Source organism: Mesocricetus auratus, unplaced genomic scaffold (assembly GCF_017639785.1).
Source record: "Mesocricetus auratus isolate SY011 unplaced genomic scaffold, BCM_Maur_2.0 Super-Scaffold_100020, whole genome shotgun sequence".
Lineage (NCBI taxonomy): Eukaryota > Metazoa > Chordata > Mammalia > Rodentia > Cricetidae > Mesocricetus > Mesocricetus auratus.
In genome coordinates, this window is record NW_024429201.1 from 33,929,394 (window position 1) to 33,952,435 (window position 23,042).

The 23,042-nt window shown below is 36.3% G+C and overlaps 1 long non-coding RNA gene across 1 annotated transcript; it reads right to left on the minus strand.

Annotated features, from left to right (window-relative positions):
• Window positions 1-2,485: 2,485 nt before the first annotated feature.
• Window positions 2,486-17,579, minus strand: LOC121133167. Its single transcript, XR_005869936.1, has 3 exons — window positions 8,275-17,579; window positions 7,041-7,097; window positions 2,486-2,923 (listed from the first exon to the last, which is right to left on the minus strand). It is a non-coding gene; the product is annotated as an uncharacterized LOC121133167 (long non-coding RNA).
• Between the last annotated feature and the right edge of the window lie 5,463 nt (window positions 17,580-23,042).

Here is a 23,042-nt window from a genome sequence, read left to right on the forward strand (position 1 = left end):
CCAGCATAGGGAGAAAATAAAGGGTACATTTGGAGCCAGGGGCTCTGTTCTTACCTTAGCTGTGAGTCTTTCCTGGAAGCCAAAACTGTGCAGAGTTCCCCACAGGAATAGTGAGTCCATGCAGGGTTTCTACCTTTGACATTTCAGTTCATACTTTTTAATAGCTAAAACTCATGGTGGAGACACCCAGGAGTGACTTTTGTCATAAAACCTTTAAATGTAGAACACACACAGTACTAACTGAGAAATCTATTTAGCAAAAAAATTAGTAAGAAAAAAAAAAGCCCACAGATTTTTTTTCTGTTGTTGGTGTTGTTCTTGTTGAATGTTTCCCACTCTCCACTCTCTTTCCAAAAAAAGAGGGGTACTGATGTGGGGAGAGAACAGAGAAAAGGAGAAAAGTGGCTGCAGTTCAGTGGAACCCTAAAAAATGCACATGAATCAATTATGAAAGAGAGAAGGTCCCTTTGAATGGGGGAAAGCTGATTGGAATTAAGATAAGCTTTGTTCCTATCTGCAAGGTACAAGGAGGGACTTTTCAGTGGAACAGAAAAGGGGGATTTGGGACTGTTTGGCTGCTTAATGCCATAGTGCTTCAGAGCCCATGTGAAAATTTGCTGCTGGCTATTAATCATCATTGTGCCCCTGCAAAGAAGCTGTTACAATGATGACTATATGTCATTATATTCCCACTGTAAGTAACGAATCAGAGAGCTGGGAAAGTTGGATAAGAGCGGCTGAAAAACTTTTAAGCGGTCGAATCTATTTAAATAAATTTACATCACATTTGCTACTTTCTCTGGTATGGGAATCATACTTTAAAATGAAACAATGTGCTGTGTTCATGGGGCCTGGTCCTTTATTCACGGGCCCTGAGACTACTTTCCAGGTCAACCTTTGCCAGGGTTGACAGCACGCTTTTCTCATAGCCTCTCCTTCTCATAGCCTTTGGTTGCTTTCAAGTTCAATTTAGCACAATAAAGTTGTTATGCATGACAGTTTGGGGAGCAGAATAGGTGCTGTCTGGGCCCGCTGTGTCGCTACAAAGTGGGCTCATTCTCTGTGGGCCAGCTCAGTTACTGGAGCCTTACTGGTGGGACACAGCCATGGACTTTCAGCCGTTCCCATCCTGACGAAAACAATTAGCTTCAAACTGCACGAAGCCTCGGGGTCAGACTCCCTTTGACTGAGACTGCACCATTTAATATGCTGCGGTGGATTTCAAATTTATGTTGATTTATCCTGTTGTGTTCCTCCTTTATGCGCTTTATTTACAGTTGTGTAAAGAACAGGGAAAGTTGGAGTTCCCCGTGCTTCAAGAGTTTTATTAGAAATCGAAGCCATTGTTTTATGTTTATTTTATAAAGAAATAGAGTTGAAACATGTCAGGCTTAATTCCATTAGGCTGAACTGCCCAGAACAGAGCCCTGGGGTTTGGAAGACAGGAACTGAAAGGAAGTGTCTCCTTGGCTAAGCATCACGAACAAGACAAACAACAAACAACCCTTACACACCACAGTGGCCAAGAGAACTGTCTACTGCAAGATGACACCGACCCCAAAATCTTACACTGACCTAAAAGTGACAGGCCTTCCGATAGAACCAAATTTTTCAACCATTATATGCCACCATGTGAACATATATGTGCATATGGGTATATCATATCAATTATTGTTTAGTATTCAGTGACATCTACCCAATTACTTACTGTCTGTGCTATAAAATTCTGTTGCCATGAAGTAAAGATTACTCAGTTTTGATACTGCAGAAATGTTCTCATGAAGGACATGTACTCTCTTGTCTCCCTGAAGAGAACCACACGACAAAGAAACTTTAAGTGCACTTACAGTTGACCATCAAAGTCATCTGAGCCAGATCTCCCCAGTCTCTTAGTTCTTGTAGGATAATAAATCACAGATTACTGATTTCACTAATTATAGTCGCTGTGACCATCAAATATGTCTCCTTCTAGAATAGAAATTAACTGAGAACTATAGTAAAAGCACATGTCACTCTTCTAAAAGTACATATTTTTGGAAAATTATTTGTAAGATTTATATACTTTTGCCAAATCATCATGCAATATAATATTTACTTTAACTGTATTTTAATAAACAGTAAAATACTGACTTTATACCATGGAAGAAATATCCCCCAGAACAGTCTATACTCTAATGTAAGATTTAATATAATCATAAATCTTTTTAATCAAGTCATATCAGAAAAACAAAAACCTGTACTTATTTTTAGTAAGTATGTGGATTATTTACCTTGGTCATTTTTTTCCTTTTGTTATTATTTTAATATTATTTGATATCAATTTCACTAAGGTATTTTTGTAAGTCAACATTTTAAGAGCTCTTGAAAATACAGACAAAAACAAATTGTATTATGAAAGACAATATACATATGTGTAATAAAAGTACTTTTCTATTTTTCAAGTGGGGCAATCTCTTTGACATTCAAATGAGCAAAACTGATAATATGTGCTTGAAAACAGCATTTTATTTTTCTTGAACAAGTGTGTCAGAGCCATATAAAATTTTATCTATACAATGGCAGTGTGAAGAGAGAATGATTAGATGCTGGAAAGGGAAGGCCGCATGTGTGTACCAAAAAGACATATGTGCAGACAGCATTGTAACACTGGATACACATTGATGCATCCGGGGGGAAACATGGGGTGATTTACCATAAAAGTTTGTCTCTTGAATATTAAGAAATAAAGGGGAATACTGACAAGAAGCTCTGAGAATTACATGTAACATAATTATATAAATGTTTTAGGCTTCCAGGGAAGATACAGTGTGAACGAGTGTGAATAAGCAGATGTCTTCAGTGAAACTACTTCTATGCAGCTGTCGTGGACATTGATTGATATGAACAACATCCATACAGAAGATGGCCAATCCTCAGGAGAGTTCTGTAGGAGAAAAGGAAAAAAGGGAAGAAAAGGGCAAATTAGATAGCCCATCAAAGGAAGTTGACTCACAGAGAAATGAGGCCTAGAAAAGAGAAAGAAGGCAGCATAAACAGTGCCAGCAACTTAGTCAAATCTTACCAGATCTTTTATGTCTTTTTTGCTGGAATAAGTGTTCAGGATGGTATGAACTTCAGAAGAACATTGTCCTTGGCCTAAGCGAAGCTTGCCCCTCTCTTGCTTCGCATACTAGGGTAGGTTGGTAGAAGTTCTCATCCATGAAAAGAAAGAACGCTTGCAGGACACACAGGACAGTAATGGAGACTACATGACACAGGTGGTATCCAAACAATCCCTTGCATGCAGTAGTTACTCTACCAAGTTCTGCTATGTTAACTCTCTCTAGCTCTTGAATATTTTGCACACGTTTTACAGTTCTAGTTCTAAAACTTCTAAATAAGTAAGCCAAGTTTCCTAACCTAAAATTTTAGGCAGAAGGGATGCTGAGGACAATATGATTCAGTGGGTAAAGGCACAGGCTGCTAAAACCTGTAGCACAAATAGCAGAAGGAGAAAACCGACTCCTGCAAGCTCCCTCTAACCTCCATACGTGCACACATGCACACACACAGCAAATACTTTTAAATGTGGCTTTAAAAATATAATCAAAGAAAAGCAATTGGTAAAAAAAAATCTTCCCAGTAATGCATTCCTGGTGGTTTAGACCTGAGAAAAACTAGAGCCATCTAAGTAGGTCTTTTGTTGGTTGTTGATTTTTGGTTATGTTTAGATTTTGTTCATATCTGTTTGATTGCCGAAATGGATTAAACAACTATGTGAAGAAATGTTCCTATCTTCTGTAGAACCACTATCTTTCCATATGTCAACGTGAAATTAAAGAGAATTTTATGATAATTAATAGGTAATTTCCCTAAAAAGTCTCCTGGGGCCTTAGAAATCCTAGATGTCACATTGAAGAGACCTTTGGCATTGCAAGAAAGGATTCTGCTTAGCAGTTGGTCTTGATGCCCTGAAACAGTATGCTTTGAAGGAAAAATATTTTTGCGTACATGAAAATATGAGCAAATCAATCGATGGATTTAAGTTCTCAGAGAGAAAGAGAGAATTGCATTTCTTAAGTAGCAAACTTCATTTTTGCTTTGTTTTGTTTTTGAGACAGGGTTTCTCTGTAGCTTTTGAGTCTATCCTGGAACTTGCTTTGTAGACTAGACTGGCCTGGCCTCAACCTCAAAGAGATTCACCTGTCTCTGCCTCCTGATTGCTGGGATTGAAGGTGTGCACCACTACTGCCTGTCTGCAAACTTCATTCTTGTGCAAAAGTCAAGATATGCATATGGATGGAGAGCCGTGTGGTATGGGGACATTTTCTTTAAAGTGTCTGAATTTTGCTTTACCAATGCAATACTCAAGTATTTAACAAAACTTCAGAACAGCACTTTCAGAAGAGTATGTAACTGCACAGTGCGTGTTTTCCAGAACTAGCAATGATCTTGATCAAGTAATTGAATGGAGTTATTTTCTCTTCTATACTAATTGCTAATTGAATTCTAACAATGTCTATAGCCTTGTTTTAGAATATAATGTTGTTTGTGCATTAAATAGGCTCCTGTAATTGAATATTATATCAGGCTGGAAAAATAGATTCAATTCTATTAGCAACACCATATATGATGTGAGAAAACAAAGCATATTTTTACTATGCACAGTACATGGACATATTGACCATTTTCCCCCAAAAGTCTGTGAGATATAACACCATTTGATTATATTCAAAAATGAAATATTTTGCATGTTTAATATATGCAAAATATTAAACAACCTTTCAACTTACCTTTTAAACTTGTCTTTCTTTTACAAATATCGGTGGGAAACCAAGAAGCCATTAACTATACTGCGTTTACCTGATTTCCTGATCTTTTAACTATTAAATAGGATATATTTTTTTTACATTTCATCATCGATATTTTTTTTCAAGACCTGAGAATATTGACTCAAACATATGATGTTAAATAGGCCATCTTTAAACAACTTTTTTTTGTTTTTACGAGCAAGCTGTTAATACAGAGACATATGTGCTGTTTTGTGTATCCACAAGCCTTACTAGCATTTTTCTTTAGATCAACACCATAACTTATGTTGTCTTCAACACAAAGTTCTGGCAAGCTTCAATAGATTCATTAGTGGGTTTTTCTTTACAACCAACGAAGCTCAAAGAGCTCCTAACAATGGAGCTAATCACTGCCTCTTCCCTGACCCAAGCTTAGGTTTCCCTCCTTTCACTTCAGACTCTTATTTCATTTCTAAGCAACTGGATTTCCGTGGCATTCCCAGAACAAATAAATATCTCCCTTTCCCCCTGCTTACATCTTTTGTGTATATTTTTCTATACAACCGCCGGTATTTAAACTAGTGTGGTAATGGCAGGGTTCTTCAGGTAATCTTTCATTGGACATAAATGGTGTAGCATTAAAATGCAGATAATGTTACCTCAATTAGAGAATGCTGTGCAAAACTTGAAAAAGACGAAGCTAAATGTTTGGACTAAACAAGTAAGTCTATGTTGTTAAGAGTGGGGCTGGGTAAGTTGCATTTTCAATAGATCCCTTAATGAATAAATGTTAGACTGTATCAACAGTCCTGAACAGGCTTGTGGTTTGTGTGTGCATGAAGTGTAATGGTATCAATTGACTGGCTCTTTGTGGTTGCTGTAAAGTACTCTTGAATGTGTCAATGGAGAGAAGGCCAGCGGACAATGAAGCCGTGACAGCTGAATGTCAGCAGCGACCTTGAACCTAAACTGGTTTCGCCAATCCAGTGACTCCAGCTACAGTGAAGACATGCAGTGGAGTCGGACCTTCGGCATTGCCTGTCATCTTCTGTGTTCAGACTCCAAACACTTCAGTGACAATTTACCCACCTTGCAAGAGCCTGCTAATATGCATCAGTGAACGTTCACTTATTAGCAATGGGGCTAACAATATGTTCAGCATTTTAAACAGGCTCGCATGGGCATTTAAAATACAAAACAAATAAGCAAAAGAAAGCATTATTCTGGACTAAATACTTCATAAAAGAAACTGCGTCCAAAGAAGATATCCAAACATATCTTTTCTGCAGAAATAGGTTCTTTGATATTGATCTTACATTGCATAGCCTTACTGTACATACATTCTTTATTGCTTCAAATAGTGCATGATTAGTTAATTAAAATACTTCACCAAAGAATAATTAATATTTGTAATACTGTATTTCTTTAATGAAAAACAAGAGAATTTTTTCTAAAGGTCACATTTATAGATTAAATGTGTCTTTAACATAAATGGAATGTTATTAAGCTAGTCTCAATATTCAGGAGAGAACTACAAAGCCTTTTGTGGCAAAACACTATTAATGAATTCAAGAAACAGAATCCCTTTATGGATGCTGAAGTTGAACAAGGTTAGAAGCCCAACTATAACTGAACATTTTAATGTTTACTATGCTATGCATGGAAGAACTGAGGGAATGAAAGTTCTTGGATATAATGAAAGAGTGGAGAAAATAGAGAAAAAAGGAAGATAGAGGACAGAGAAAGAAACAGATGAATGTTAAAAAGAAAAAGGAATTCAGTAAGACACACTGAACCATGTGTATGTGGCAAAGGGCAAAAATAAAAATGACTGTGCATGCATTGTAGGAAGTGTGTCTAGCATATTTTGGGTGTTAAAAATACAGTAATAACATTGTAGTCATGCCATAAAGATTGTAATTCCTTCTAAGAAAAGTGTAGCATTTTCAAGAAATTAATAAAACTTTAAAAATAAATTTTGGAATATCAAGATTTAAAAATGTAAATTGGTTGTCAGAAAGTCATTGAGAACGAATGTGAGAAATGATATAGGAACTTCATTTAATTAACACATCTTTAAATCCCAGTATCAGTAAAAGAGAAAAGACCCTCTTATGTGGTATGTTACTTTCCAAAATAAAACTTGGATGTAACTTCCGACTGGTCCATGTGCTCTTTTAGTGGTATTTTTACTTATTTTTATTGATATATTTTTACTGAAAATAAATTTTTCCATACAAACTATTCTGATCACAGTTTCCCCTCCCTCACCTCCACTCGTCAGCACTGTTTCACCCTTCCAACTCCATGCTTTCTTCTTCTCTGTCTCTAGAAAACAGAAGGGAAAAAAAACTAGGGTATAATCAAAGAGAAAAAAAAACAAGGAAAAAGCATGGAACACATACAAAACCTTTAAAAAAGAACCCCCCAATCAAAAAACATAACAGTTAACAAAAATACTCATAAGGTTAAAAACATGTCTGGACAAAGCATCATGAGACAAAACAACTCAAAAAGTGCCACTGAGCTCATTTTGTATTGGCTGTCCACTGCCAGGCATGGGGCCTTGCCCTTAGTGTGGTTTGTATACTCAGTGTGTCTTAAAGCTCTTATACAGAGTCTTCACGTGATTTCTTTAAAACACACAGAGGGGAAAATATGTTTAAGGTGATGTCTGTGCCTTTTACTTGAAAGAGCTAAATATTGGCAAATGCTGTAAAGTTTTTCGAAAGGTATAAAGTCAGTTGTGTCTTAATACAATGGCATCTCCTTTAAAACTAGCATACTAGTCTGAGAAATAGTAATTGTCTAAACAGTATTGCATGGAAATTCACTATTTGCTTATTTATTGGTATAACAGTACTTACTTCTTCAGACTGTATGATACTAGAGACACAAAGGTAAATACACTATCATCTTGACCTCATGCTTCCATTAAAAAACTCATTCTGAAAAAATCACATTAAGATTATTAAATTGTCCAAAATAACCAACTGAGCACTAAAACAGATGCTCAAATAATGACCTAAAATAATTATCAACTTCCAGATGACAAAAAATGGAATAAAACTCAACTTTGCATACTATATAGGAAAAGATACAGTGAAAATGATATAGATGAAAATAGAATTATTTTGTCTCATTAGATTTTATTTATAAGTTTCCTAGTGGGGGGGCTTTGGTTAATAGATAGGATGATAATTTTCTTTCTAATCTTTTACACATGTATTTTCATTGAACATTCATATATACTCTTTTACAATGATATTATCATTTCCAAATGGGCGGGGCCTACCAGTTAGCAGCTGAGAGATCACAGTCATGTGGCATTTTAGCTTAAGATTACTCTTATTTTTTAATACACAAGTTTTATACCTAGAAAATATTAGCAATATCAATTTATTTTCAGTAACTGCAAGTTGCCAATAATACTCATGAAGAAAATGTTTAGTTTTCATAATTGTGTTAACACTGAAAATGCAAGGCAATATGGAGTAATGTTCACCAGTACTGATGAGGGGCTTTGCTGAAGTTCCTATCCATCATGGAGTAAATCTTCATGCATTCCTGATTGCATCCATCTTGTCACCTCTTCCCTCCATTGTGAGGAAGGACTGTCAATCATACAAGCTCCAAGTCTTTAGAAAAAGTTGGTGAGGGCTCTGTAAAGAGTTGGGGTGGTATTTTAGGTTGATACAATCAAAATATATTGTCTATATGCACAAAATTGTCAAAGAATAAGCAAAATCATTGATGGAATGAACACCTACTTTTGCTGCTGCAGTTATTTTTAAGTAGGGGTGTAATTCTCAGAGAAGAATCACAAATGAAATTCAGGTTAACAGGACAACATAATGCCTACAGCAGAACCTCTGTTATTCGTTGGCCTACATACATTAGCCACCTTGATTAAATACAAATGTAGGAGATGACACCTGAAAACACTCTTCTCCAGGAAATAGTTAATGGGCATATTTAGTAAAACATCAGGCTATTCTGCCTTAGAAAACACTTATAATAAATGATGTACTGTGAAGAAGTGATTCTGTAATAATAAATATTATGAACATGATAGGATTTATGCTTACAGGGGGGAAGACATCTAAAGAGTTTCTATAAGTTCTGTGATGCTGCTACTTCAAGGTACATCTCCTAAAGATGCATGACAGTTTCTCACTATGCATGATTTTTATAAAGATAGTAGTAAACTCTGTTAAAAAAAACTTTCCTCAACTTTTTTGCTTTCAATAGAAAATGTTTGGAAGTGAGCTCAAAATAACTTATTTTTCCAATCTCTGTGGTTCATATATTTAAAATTCATCTTAAAGTATTCTGGAAATTGTTATCTACTTTTATGTATAGCTTCAATATTAAAAGAAAAAGAAAAATGAACACTTTTCGTGTCAATTTCATTCTCTTCCATTGTTTATAAGAACCAGAATTTTCAAGTCCTGTCTCCATTGTGACAAAGTGTTGAATACGATAGGAAGGCTTGATCAAGAATTAAGTAGTGACCCAACACGCCACTAAAATCTCCTACAGGTAAATGAAGGGCGCTGTGACACACACGGAGAATGGATGAAGTAATGAAGGGCGCTGTGACACACACGGAGAATGGATGAAATATCCATTCTTTTGCAATCACTCAGCTCTTCATTTGTTCTGAATTCATCTTGGTCACTAAGCTGAGACATCTCTTATGCTCCAAGCCAAACGCTTGGTATTTTGTAGCACGATCTTTTCTGTGATCTTTAAAGTTACACCAGAAGGTATTAAGCCTGAATGATGCCATTGGTTCCGTGTGATGAGAAACTGCAGTTTGATACTGTCTTCTTCTAAGTCAGCGCTCTTAGGGTATAACCAACTGATTGACAAAAGCCAAGCAGTTCCCTCCCATGTGTGTACGGGGAGATGATGTCAAACTAGAATTTAGTTCAGCATTTTTCAAGGCCCCAATAATGAGCTGTTTTGAAAAGAGAGTGAAGAAGAATGAACATATCCAGGACATACAAACCACGACTGAGGTTAAAATAAACTTGACAGTCCCTAGCCTCAATTCGATCATCCCCCACCCCCACACCCCTGAGCGCTAAAAGAATTTTTTATGGCTTTGCCAGGAGCCCAGAAGACATCCTTTCTGCTCTCAGTTTGGCAAGGCTGAAGTTAGGTTGGTCCAGTTGAGGGTCTGGTTGCTGACGTGGTTCCTCCGGTTCCTCCACAGCCTCCTGAGCAGCAGTCAGAACGGCTAGAGACTGCATGGTAGGCCAGAGCAGTGGCGCAAGACCTTCTGTCCGGCGCTCTGACGTTAAAAACAGGAAGTTGAAGAAGTTTGTCCAAATGTGCAGCATTATCATAAATTGTCTGTGCTATACAAGATTTTCTAGTACTTTAAAAGTAAAATTTGATTCTTCACATTTCGCACAGAAATCAGCTCACTTTAGGGGAAACTTTAAACTCGTGGAAAATTCTTGCAGATATAAGTTAAGGGATATTTATCTTTTGTTTTGATTCTCCTGAGTTTATACGTAATTAAGACTAAGCTTTAAGCAAAACGTGTATTCTTCCTTGGGTGACGTCTTGTAAAGTGGGGACAGACGACTGGTCATTAAACACATATGTCACTTACATCCAGAGCACTAGCTAACCTCAAAAGGTTCCAGTTTCAGTCTCACAATACATTTCAGACCGAAAAGTCACCATCCCTGACTGTTTCTGCCATGTATTTAAATGCATGCATTACTGACATGCAGTGATTACCACACAATAACGTGTTCTGTCCGTTTTGTTTATGGTGTTTTCATCCTTCAGGAGAACTTACTTTTTTCTATTACTGTGTCATTTGGAACGTTCTTATATGTATTAGCCTAATGTTATTATATGTATTATAGGTATATATTAAACACATGATGCATTATACATGTTATATTCATTTTACAGTCATCTACTTGAAGTACAATGGATTACAGAGGCACAGATTTTCCTCTATATACTCTCTTGGCAGGGTATTTTCTCTACTTAAGTGACAGCAGCTGCAGAAGCTAGTGGTCAGTGTTAGAAATTAATCCCAGACATCAATGCTGAAGTAATTATTAATAAAATATTTAAAGGAGTTCTATTGTTCAAGAGAAAAGTCTCATTTCCCTGGTTATGACAAAGTTGTTTTAACAGTATGGCAAACACATTTGGAGACAGCATGCGAATCTGCTTGTCACGTTTAATTATAAACTACTAAGGTGACCACTAATAAAATTAATAAGAAAAGGCAGTAATAGTCAATATGTTACTGTCCTTGGTCTGAAATTGCAGGAGACTTAATGCTAATAAACACCCATCATCATTTGAGTGGTGAATTCATTGCAACAGTTTTCTCTGAGAAGTGTTCCTGAAGACGTCATCTTCTTGCAACTGGACCCCACATTTTAGGAAGCAGCCATACTGGGCTGGTGATATCCATGGTGTTAGAGAAGTCTGTGAACTAAGAAATTTATAATATGTGCAAGTATTTCCTATGCATATACCGTGGGCCAAATTATTTTGTGCAAATATAATAGCAGCAAAGCAAAACTGCAGCAGAACTCAGTACATAGCAACTAATTTGACATCTTTCGGCAACAACAGAATAATAGATATCATTTCTGTAATACAGTAATACTGGGTTTTTCCAGTCACATAAGTAGAAAAAGAAGAACATAGTCACGCTAGACCAATGAAAAATTCAAGTAATGGCCCTCAAAACTGAGCTGTAATTTGGCAGTAAAATAGGAGCTGTGACATCTTACTCTAGACAAAGTTGGGCTTTCTTTATACAGCAAAAACTACACCATTTTTTTGTTGTCATTACGTGGAAACAAGTGTGAACTTACTTGGTTGACACAGTGTGCATGTGAAATGACTTCTCTTCCAGCTATTCCTGTAGCGTATATTTTAAATGTTTTTCTTATAAAATAAGCTTATTTAGCAGTGAGTTTGCATTGTTTGGATCTATAGTTTTATATGACTACAGGAAGCCATACTATGAAGTTACTTCCCAAAGTAATACCCAGCTCTCCGTGTTTTGGCTTATTTTCATCACAGGCCAAAGCACATACAAGGTTTTCTCATTGAGCTAGCATCTGAGACTTGTACGAATTTGTAAGAAATGTCAAGTATTACACAGGTATTACACTTCCAATACAACAGTGTGCATCCTTCTCTGAGATTCCCTTAACAGATAACCTGCCTTCCTTCACCACATTCCACAGTTAAGAACCACAGACGTGTCTCTCCTGAGTAGGCCCTACACACAGTGTGGAGTAGAAAGTGTCTTATTCCATTTAGAACAGCATCATTTAAGATTCACCTTGACACATTAAGTGCTTGACAGAGAGCATAAACAAAAACAGGCTTTACATTGCAACTGTGCACAATACACTTTTGTGCAGCTGACTGACTGCTTACAACAATAAGACGTAATTGTAGCACTCTGCTGTCAAACTTTCTGGGTAGTTCACAGTGAACTTCAAAAATATGATTCTTGTTTCTCACACACAACTAATTTGAAAAGCAATGTAGTGCTACAAAACATGGAAGTTTCACCCCAATGAGGAGACTGCTATCCCTGAACAGTGGACAGACTTTCACATCCTAGTGTTTCAAAGAAGCAGACTGGCACCACGTAAGCATGCAAGGAAAAGTCTTACAAGGCAGTGAGTCCAATACTATTAGTATAATAAATTCAAAAGTGCTTATTTACCAATTTTGACAGTTGTCATGGACATCACCGTTTCATGTGGCACTTTTGACAACACAATTTTGCTGGCTGAGAGTTACAGGAGAACTGAAAGATTCCCTCCCCACCCTTTACAGTATAAAAATACATCCTTGCAACTTTCTTCTGAAGAGAAGAATGCGTTCTATAGGACAGCCTTCCCAGTGCAGTTTCTTACCAGGAAATGAATGCGAGTGTTAACAAGGCCTAATCTTCCCCCTTTGTGTTTGTTTCTTCATTAAGCTCTAACTATGCTCTAGCTCTCATACCCTGAAGATTTGACGTGAAGAAGGTATGACAGGCTTGGCTTCTCCTCATGCAGCTGGCACTCCTGATGCCAAAAGCCAGAGCCTGTGGTAGTGGCATCAGGAGAGCCGTTCCCAGCACGGTTTGCCTGTCAGTTTCCCACCCACCTCGTGGTGCAGCATCCCCTTCTGCAGTCCCCCTAATGAGAGGTGGAGGACAATACCAGTATTGTTGTTTCTACTGGCAGTCTTGAGGAAAGAACAGTCCTGTTTACCCAAGCATTTGTATTACCCAAACTCTGTCGATAATTGCTTCCAGAGTCCCTGATTAACCCTGCTCTCTGACTCAGCACAAAATATCTGTAGAGGTAGATGCCAGACAACTTTTCTGTCTCAGAGCATTTTAACATTTTACTGAGCATGACTCACATTTATCAGAAGAAAGGAAACATATCCAGGTGCTTTGCACTCAGAACATCAAGTGCTGGTCCACCATATAAGAAACTCATATATTTCAGTGAGCTTGAAAAGTCACCCACATCCCATCTTCTCCTCTTCCCCCAAAGAAAAGTTAAAAAAAAAAAAAGCTCTTTTCAGGGGCTACAGTCTCATACCTAGGAACTTATGACAAATATAAGCATATTTCAAGGAAGAATGATTTCTAGCCAGTTTATCCCTGTTAACACCTTATGGTGAAATATGTAAAAGAAAAAATGCCTACTTGTTTAATTACCACACAATTTCTTGATATGCTTTTGTTTTCTAAGCCCTAACAAAATGGTACTATTGCTGTCTATTTCCATGATACTGGTAATAATTTTAATCTGTCACATCACTCTTACTCCCTTCATGTCCCACCCCACATGCAGTCTGCTGTTAGCAGTATGCAAAACACCATCATGAATATGCGTAATTATGGAGATTCATGGTAATTTTTCAGGGTTATCTGATGTGACGTTTATAGGACAGCAGCATACATCAATTTAAACGAGAGTGACAAATATCTTATCCTTTATATTTTTATAGTATTTTTTAATATTTCCTCAGCCCCTCTCCAGGGAGTGGTATGAAATGAAGAACTTGAATAATAAAAATGTTATACAATGAAATTCTTTACTATATGTTTTTTAAAGTTTTACAATGATTCTCTACCTGTTGAAGTATAAAAGTACACTATATGGGTTTTTATTAAATGATACTTTTATCAATTGTCTTATACATTTAATACCAACAAATGCATGGACTTTTGCTTACGGCATTTTAAGATGAGAATAAATTGTTTAACTACTTTTAAACTGTGATTGCTTGCCTGACTGAATTATTTGGCAAACATGGCCCACCAACTTTATTAAGCACAGGCATTTGAAACAATAATCTATTTGCAACATATTTACATTTTTCCTAAGTGAGCTGCATCGCTTGGAGACTTGCACATTATCTTTATCTTGATGATTAATTAGGAGTAGATTGACAATTTCATATTTACAATGATTATCAAGTAGGAATCCTTTTTCTAGTTTAGACTGTTTGTCATGAATACTATACAGTACTAATTACACCAAAGATATAAAGATTCCTGCAGTATGATAGAGAGGCATCTTATATTCAGAGTGAGTGAATGTGAATTGTATCAAGAGTTTTAAATAGTGGGGCAATTATTACATTTCTCATGCCATCACTAAAAACAGCAAAATAGCCATATTTTTATATGTATTAACAATAAAGTCACTAAAGTTGACTTGGTTAAAAAATAACGCTCCCCATTCCAACCAGCTAGATTCAGAATTCTTTTTCTCAGGCAAATACTTATATGATTTCAGATTACATATTGTTCAGTACTGTGAACACCACCAGAAATGCTTTCCATACAATTAGCAGGGCCTACTGTGAAAGTGAGTTGCTAATAAAAATGACAAGGGTAGATACTGGGGAATTCCTCCAGATTAGGTTGAAGCTGCTTTGTATGACATATTTGTAACTGTATGTTACATTTCTAAATATCACCATTTATTGCTTTAGAAATGATTACTTAGGAAAATATATTAAACGTTTGCCCCTTGCTAAGGTCCCAATTTGATTGATAAACACACTTTGTTGTAATGCAGACACGTAAGATGGTGATGCTGTAAAAGGATGCATTTTTATTTGGTTGATTTTTAAAATGCCACTCTCAGCAGACACACAACTGTTATGTCTACACATGTGAATAACCCAAACTGAAGAACTGAGTCAAACATCCAGATAACTCAAGGGTAAAGCGCAAGTGCCTCAACTCTTTACTGCAGACAAAAGTGAAAGATTGACCATGAATTTCTCAAATGACTGTCTCAGATTTTCTTCATTTTGCTTATGTAGACATAGTTTACAATAATGTCCATGTGTTTATGTCAACATTTGAAACATATATATATATATAATTCTGAAATATTTCTCCCTGAAAGATGACAATTGTCTTACAGCAATAACTTGTATTCTTTGGTTGTACTTATAACTTGTATTTAGTTGAGTTAGATTGTGTGTGTGTGTGTGTGTTCTTGAATGCATGTGAATTAAATCAAGGTAAAACACGATAGTCTCCTCATGTTCATTTATTAACTGAGGTTAATAAATAGATTCATATAGATGATGCAGGTAGTTCCCTAAAAGGAGTGCATTGATACAATCTGTCTAAAATTTTAATAATAAATACTTCTGAGTATAATCACAAATTGATTTGCATACATTTACAATAAAAGCAATATTAAAACAAACAGGCAAAATTTCCAGAGATGTTCTATAATGAACACATTTAAGAATTTATATATTTAGTATAACACCCATAAAGAAATCAAATACCAGAATCCATTTTCAAAAGTTTCATTGACACATTAAAAATTCAAATATGTGTCAGAGTTTATACTGTTTCTGCCACATGCACTGACAGACACAATAGTGTTTAATTGCTAACATTTATATTATTCTACCTTATGCTTATTAAATGTGTAAAGTATATTTTCAATCCATTTGAGAACTCTACTCTGTTTACTAATACATGAGTACTCAGCCTTCTTCCGGCCTTGCCTAATCACCACTTCCAGCCTTTTTGTAGCCACACAGAACAGTATTCCAGAAAGAAGAAAGAAACCATGTCATGTTTCTTCATCCTGGTACTGTGTCATAAAATGTTTTGTTCTATATTAAAAATTAAATCTCGGCTCAGTAAAAACACCAGCATCATGTTTAAATATAAGTGTTTCTCTGCAAAAAACATTAATACCTAAAGACATCAAAATATTTTTGTAAATCTGCTAGCAATGAAAATGAACTATCTGGGTTATAAACTAAGCATATAGCGCTCATGTGAAGCATTCATTTGTAATTTTCATGTTTTGTTTAAAAGTGTGCAAATGAGGCTTACGATAGAACCTAAATTTCCTTTATCCCCATAGAAGCACATGGAGCAGATGCAAAATTAACCATCTCAGAGTATTTTACTGCTCCAGTGTTGTTTTAATTTGTTCTGAAAATCAAATGTCTGTCTTTAAATTTATTTATGAAAACTCAACTTCCAGAATTAAATGAATACATTTTATATAAACACTGAGAGAGGTCTTGATAGATATTTTCCTTTGGAAATGCTAAAGAGCAAAATATAACAATTTGGTGGCAAACATCTGTCTGTTAATCATATAAGATAAATTCATAAGGAATACAGGAAAGATATTTATTTCCTGTTACTGCTAAGCCAGTCTTTATTTATCTTGGAAGATTTTTCATCTATGAGTGGAAAACAAACTTTCCTTCAAGAGGTCTGTGAACCGAATAATAAATGTCAGGTCTAAATCCTGTATGAAAATCAGTCCGGTTTAATCCTGGATACTCTTCAGCATGCAAATGAAGACTAGAGGTTTCCCTGGGCCTGCTGTCATACAGGCAGCCAATTTACAGACCCTGGCACAGTGTATGTGTTATGGGCTCAGCTGCCCCTCCCCCTAGCCTAAGACTTGGTCTCAGCTGCCTGCCTTTCACAGAAAACCACAAACCAAGGAAACATATCAGTAATAGCGCCCTGTAAATTAACTTGACATTTGATGCAGAAAAAACCCTAAAAGCTTACAAAAGACATTGAAAACAAAAGCCACTCAGGACTCACACTACATATATTGTGGATTTAAGAGATCTGGGAGGTGGTTATTCTATTGTAACCAACATATACAGCCTTCATCTTCTTTGTTAAGACAATTCAGTCATTCTTTGTTACAAGCAGACTATCCGTCAAACAAGAAAACAATGTTTTCCACAATAGCTACCTAGAAGTCTGACTGGTATTATAATCATAATTCAATCAGTGATTGAATTTACATTAATAAATAAAGTTATACATTCCTACTGTTTCATAAGAAGATAAAATGTGAGTATGTTTCTTCAGTAAATAGGACATTTTGCTGTTTCTAACATGTAAATAATAACATGTAAATAATGTTAGATTCATTGTAAAATGGTGTGAATCTTGCTAAATGTGGGATATTTACAAATATCTGTGGCTTAAAATTTTTGCCACTCAAGGGCTTAGAAAATCCTGGATGCTTCATACAAATGTGCATGCGTCTGTGTGTGTGTGTGTGTGTGTGTGTGTATGTATGTATGTATACACACACATATTTTGTCCTTCAAGGAAGGACTGTTGATAAAATATTAAATGGTTTTTGACATCAGCTGTGGCATGGGGCTAGAGTGAGGCACTGAACATATTTAAGCCATTAGACATGCAGGAATGTTACCATTATTATGCGGTATTGTGTCTGGCTATCTCTCTCCCTCTCTGCTCCTCTCTCAGTCTCTCTCCCTCTCTCCCTTTCTCCCTCCCTCCCTATCCTCCCTCTGTCCCTCCCTCCCCCTCTCTCCCTCTCTCCCCTCTCTCTCTCTTTCTGACTCCCTCCCTCACTCACTCCCTCATTCTATTCCTTCCTTATTCCCTCCTCCCAAGCTTCTCTGAGTCTCCCCATCCTCTCCCTCCCTCAGCAGGGTCTGCTACAACCAACGGTGCAAATTCTGGCCTTACAGTTTACAATCTCAGAACCACACTGGTGAAAATGCATAGTCTTAGCATCTGTGCTTCTTGATATTCATGGATTTATTTACAAGTCCCTGTGTTCTACCTTTTTCACCTCTCTCTATGGTTTATATTACTGTCGTGCCTGTATTCTTGTGGGAATTTCAAATAAGAATCAAGACATACCTGGCAAATGTTCTGTAATGTTGTCTACATCTCCATAATTTAGCTGTTTCTTTAAAAGAAAAAAGTGTAAAGAGGTTTATGGACTTAAGGATATATGAAGAGTATTTTGATTGGCTTTTTTAGTACTTTAACTGCTGAACATTCAGTTTGTATAAAAAGTATGTAATAAAATAAATTTATGTACGCATATGCACTTCTGTATATGTAAATGTAAATGCATTTAGAAAAAAGTTCATAAATCTTGGTCAAATTTACTGATTAAGCTCACTGTATTCACATTTGGTAACATTAAGATATTTCACAAACAGATTCAAAGGTAAAAGTTTAGCATTTTATGCCTCCTCTAGATACAACACTTAAATAATTACAAAGCAAGGAGTATTCAAACCCCTGTTACCCCAGCCCCCAGCATGCAGACCAGACACATGCCCTGCATGCTACCCGTGTAACAGAAGCCCTCTAGTGCACATTACAAGTGCCGGGAATATTGCTTTCTTTTCTCTTCAATATGAAGAAAATTTCTTTTGAATAATTTAATTAGCACACTAACGAGAAATTTAACTTATTTTACAATAATTTTCCCCTAATAGATATACTCCCCCAACAAAAAAGAATTTCCCATTGACATTATCAATACATTTGTTTCTAGGGATTAATATTCACTGCTATAATATAACACTGAAATCAGAGAAATCCATGTGTATGCCTTGCTGTTTATAGCTCCAACTTAATTACTATGTGCTAAACCACCTGGACAGTGAAATGAATTTATGGATATGTTTTGAGAAAGCATTATTTTGGAACTGCATAAGAGAAAAAAATGAGGTGATGAGGACATTGCATTCGATTGTCTCAATGCTAAAATTCTTGATAATTCTTACTATAGGGAGAGAAAATGTTAAATATGAGAACATTATGATAAAGGCTTGTTATAGTCCTAATGTGTGGGGTATATAAAATACTCACATTTTCACATGCACAGTTATAGTACATGCTAAGCAGCACAGATTATTAGGAAGATTCATTCTTTTTTTTTGAGAGGGAGGGGAGAAATTACAGACAAGCACTAAGCTATTCTGTTTAGCACAAGTCTGTCTAGTTGATTGTTAAGGCATGTGTGTAGTGTTTTTCCAAAGCCCGTCATCAACAGCAAAGCTATTTACAGTTAAAGATATTTTTTAGCAGATACTCATTTTATTAAGAGTCAATAAGATAGGTTGTACGGAAAGATATACATGCATTTGCAATTCATATTGTTGCTGTGTTTCTATTGTGTTCTGAGCTTCCATCATGGCTGGGAGATGGGAAGCTGGCATGCAGGACGGAAGGGTAAGACAGAAAGCTCCAAATAAATACTTAGAGCATTTCCCCTAATTATCTCTAATTATGACCACCTTCCTTACCATGCCCCCACCACAGCAGGGCATGGGAGTGGAAAGTAATAGGAAAAGGATGATGATAAGCGCAGATCAGATCCATGCTTAAGTAACATTAGTGATTATTTTTGTCTAGAGGATGATGTTTCACTCTGGACTGCCAAGCACCTCAGTCTACCCATTCAAAGAGATGACAGAAAATGAATCTGAATGTGCAGGCATTAAACATTTAAATTCTCTACTCCCTGGTCATTACACGACTGTCATATTTTACACCTTCCCCTCCCCCACTCTGTTTTGCTGATTTGACTTCATTTACATTGGCTCATTATGCATCCGGTCTTTGTTCTACTGAACGGGATACAGTACAGTGACAAAGCAAAACTCACGTGTCAGCTGGAATGGTTTTTCTGATTTAAAAATTAGGTTTCACTACTTAAATTTACATTTAATTCCCTAACATTGTTTAAATTGGAGGTGAGATTTTTCACAGGTGATAATTATAATATATGTGCAATGATTTTAAAAGTGTTTAAAATGACCTGAAAATGTCATTAAGAAATGACATTTAAGGCCTTTTATAACAAATATTCTACTGCTTTGCAGGCAATATTATATCAGAAGCATGAGGTTGCTCTTTCCAAGCTTGCTAGGATCACTATACAGGCCCAAGAAGCAAGCTTTTATCTATTTTATACTAACTTTATTGTTTAGATCAGCCCCTTATGGACCTTATTTTAACATATCAAACAACAAAGGTAATGTCAATCCTTTAAAAAAAAAAAGAATTCCTGCTTTGCATTCCTTGCAATTAAGAAGAGTTTCTGATTTACAAACCAAATTTTCATTAAAGGGAAGCCCTAGCTGACCGATCACACAGAAAAATATGAAAGTTACATTGAGCTTTAAATGTCTATCCCCATGACAGTGCACACTATCTTTTCATTTGTTACAACCAATGGAGACTTGGGATTAATCTAATACAGCCTAATTAAACACCCATTCACACATGAGGGTTTTTAATGGGATAGTGGTGCGAATGCTTCTTGGCATTGCAGTTATATTTGCATTTATTTGTGGTTGGACAACAGATGTTTCTAAATGTAAAGAAAAATTAAATATTAGTGAGAATGCCTTTTGTCATTCCCAACCAAGATAATTGGCCATAAGTAAAATTTCACTTCGTTGCCTTTATGTTTTGACAAAGATGTTTTCCTAAATTTGCTAGAACTACAAATGTATAGTTATGATCACAATGGTTACACATTTGAGGCCATACTTGAAGAAAAGAAGACCATTATACCTCCTTGGCTCTGTTAATGACTCGTTGTATGACCTCTAACTTCTCTCTAACCTGTTTATGACTTTATTTTTTTCATCTATGCAGAGGGAATATTTGTCCATTATGTACCCGTACTGAGATTTCACAAAGTTTAATTAGAATAAAATATTACTCTTAGGAAGGACGGATCTTCTGAAGACAAGCTTCTTTTTCCATTGATTAATTTTTACTACACTGTGAGAAAATGCAGTGCTGCATATTTTTACGTGTTCAGCCAATCTCTTTTTTTAAGTTTGGGACTTTGATCCTAAAATTAATAAAAATAAAATACAAATGCTTAGTTGTGTTTCTTGGAGGTAAGAGCAATCACCCACGTCTTGGCAATTTATATCATATAATCTTGTTATCATCTGCAAGATATTTCTGTGAGCATAATTGGTTTTAGAAAATGGCTTTTGCAGTAAAAGTAGTCAATAGAGCAGCATTTAGAGTGAGTGCTGCATGTAGGAAGATTAGAAATTCAGCAGAGTTCTTACCAGAGTTGGCTCTCAAGGGAACTAGTAAATAGAGGTTTCATGTCTATAGTTATTTAAGAATATCTTGATTTTTTGAGTACTAGACATTTTATTTATTAGCTAACATGCACCCCTACTGTAAAAACTGTAGGAAATATTATCATTTGAGTGTTTAACTAGGCTAATTTGTACGATGACACCATTTCAAAGCCAGTTCCAAAATATTATCTGGACATATGTAACTTTGCTGCAATTTTTAGGGCTAAAATTGTATTATTTAGTGTATCTGTGCTTTGGGTGAATTATCTAAAATGATTCTTTCTTAGTCCGATTTAGCTCATAGCATTTGATCATATTTTCTTGGAATCTAAGACATATCAGTATCATGCACAAATCGAAAAAATATTTTGTCAGGTATTCTGTAAGTGTCCCTTTAGTGAATGTTCATTCGTTACTGAGTCTCACTAATTCATGAGACCAGAAAATGAACAAGTTTATAGTTAAATACAGAGATAACTTTACTAAACTCTGACCAAGACCAGAAAGTCTGATGACTTAGCACAGCAGAATTAAATATACATACCAATATTTGTTCGACAGTGGACAATACTACTGTCAACTAATATTGAATGACTCTCACTGAAGAGAGTTAAAACTCTGCCTTCAAGAACTCAGGAGGGGTGTGTGTGTGTGTGTGTGTGTGTGTGTGTGTGTGTGTGTGTGTGTGTGTGTGTGTGTTTGTATTGTTTGATTCATAAATTTAAGCAGCCATAACATGTGTCTTGCAGAACTGAGGGGAAGACTTAAGAATCAGTTCAAAATGTCATGCTTTTGTCTCCCTTTGCTATAGTTACCGGTGTTCTAGATGGTATCTGATCCACTAAGCTGAGTCTCAAATCAAGGGCTAGAGTGAGGAGAAAAAAGCAAAAGAGAAAAACTTTCTCTCAAGTCACTAGGATTTGAAATTTTTGTGTTTTTGTTAAAGTGTTGTGGTTCTCCAGTATGCTTTGTGGACCCCTGGCTTTCCTAAAGCTGCAGGCTGGAATTCACAAGCTCAAAATTACTTTCATGCTATGAAGATTGTAATTTCTCTTTTGATTTCATTTCTTTACAAGTGCCGTGCTGCATGTGCATTCTATTGTAATAAACAAACTACAAGAATCCAATTGTACTGTGAATTGGATGTTAGTGTCTATATGTTGAGTCATAAACCCTAATGTTTGGGTATTTGACGACAAAGATGATAACAATTCCTCTCCTAAATCCATCAATACCCAAAATAGTTCAGCAGGAAGAAATAGGGTCCCCTAATCTCCTCTCTGGTCCATGATTGTCTGTAGATATGCCCAGTAGTGTTCAGGCCCATTGTGGGCAAACACAGCTGATGGTAGATCATGACTGCGTTGACTACTTGGTGCTCAGGAGATAGCATTTCACAGTTCTCCCTATCTTCCTTCTTGTATATTATTTCCCAACCAGTTTCCCCTCCCTCCTTTCTTCCCAGCCCCTTTCCCCACCTCCCTTCTCCCCAAGATCCACTCCTCCTCCATTTCCCTTCAGAAAGGGCAGACTTCCCAGGAATATCAACCAAACATGGAGTTTCTAATTGCAGTAAGACTAGACACCCCACCCTGTGCCTCCATATTAAGACCGGTCAAGCAACCTAGTATGGGGGAAGGGTTCCAAGAGCAGACAAAAGAGTCAAAGACAGCCCCCACTCCCACTGTTAGGAGTCCCACAAGAACAGCAAGGTACACAACCATAACATGTATGCATAGAACCTTGCTCAGACCCATGGAGGGTCTGTGATTGTTGGTTCAGTCTCTCTGAATCCATGTGACCCTGGTTAGTTGATTCTGTGGATTTTCTTATGGTGCCCTTGACTCTTCT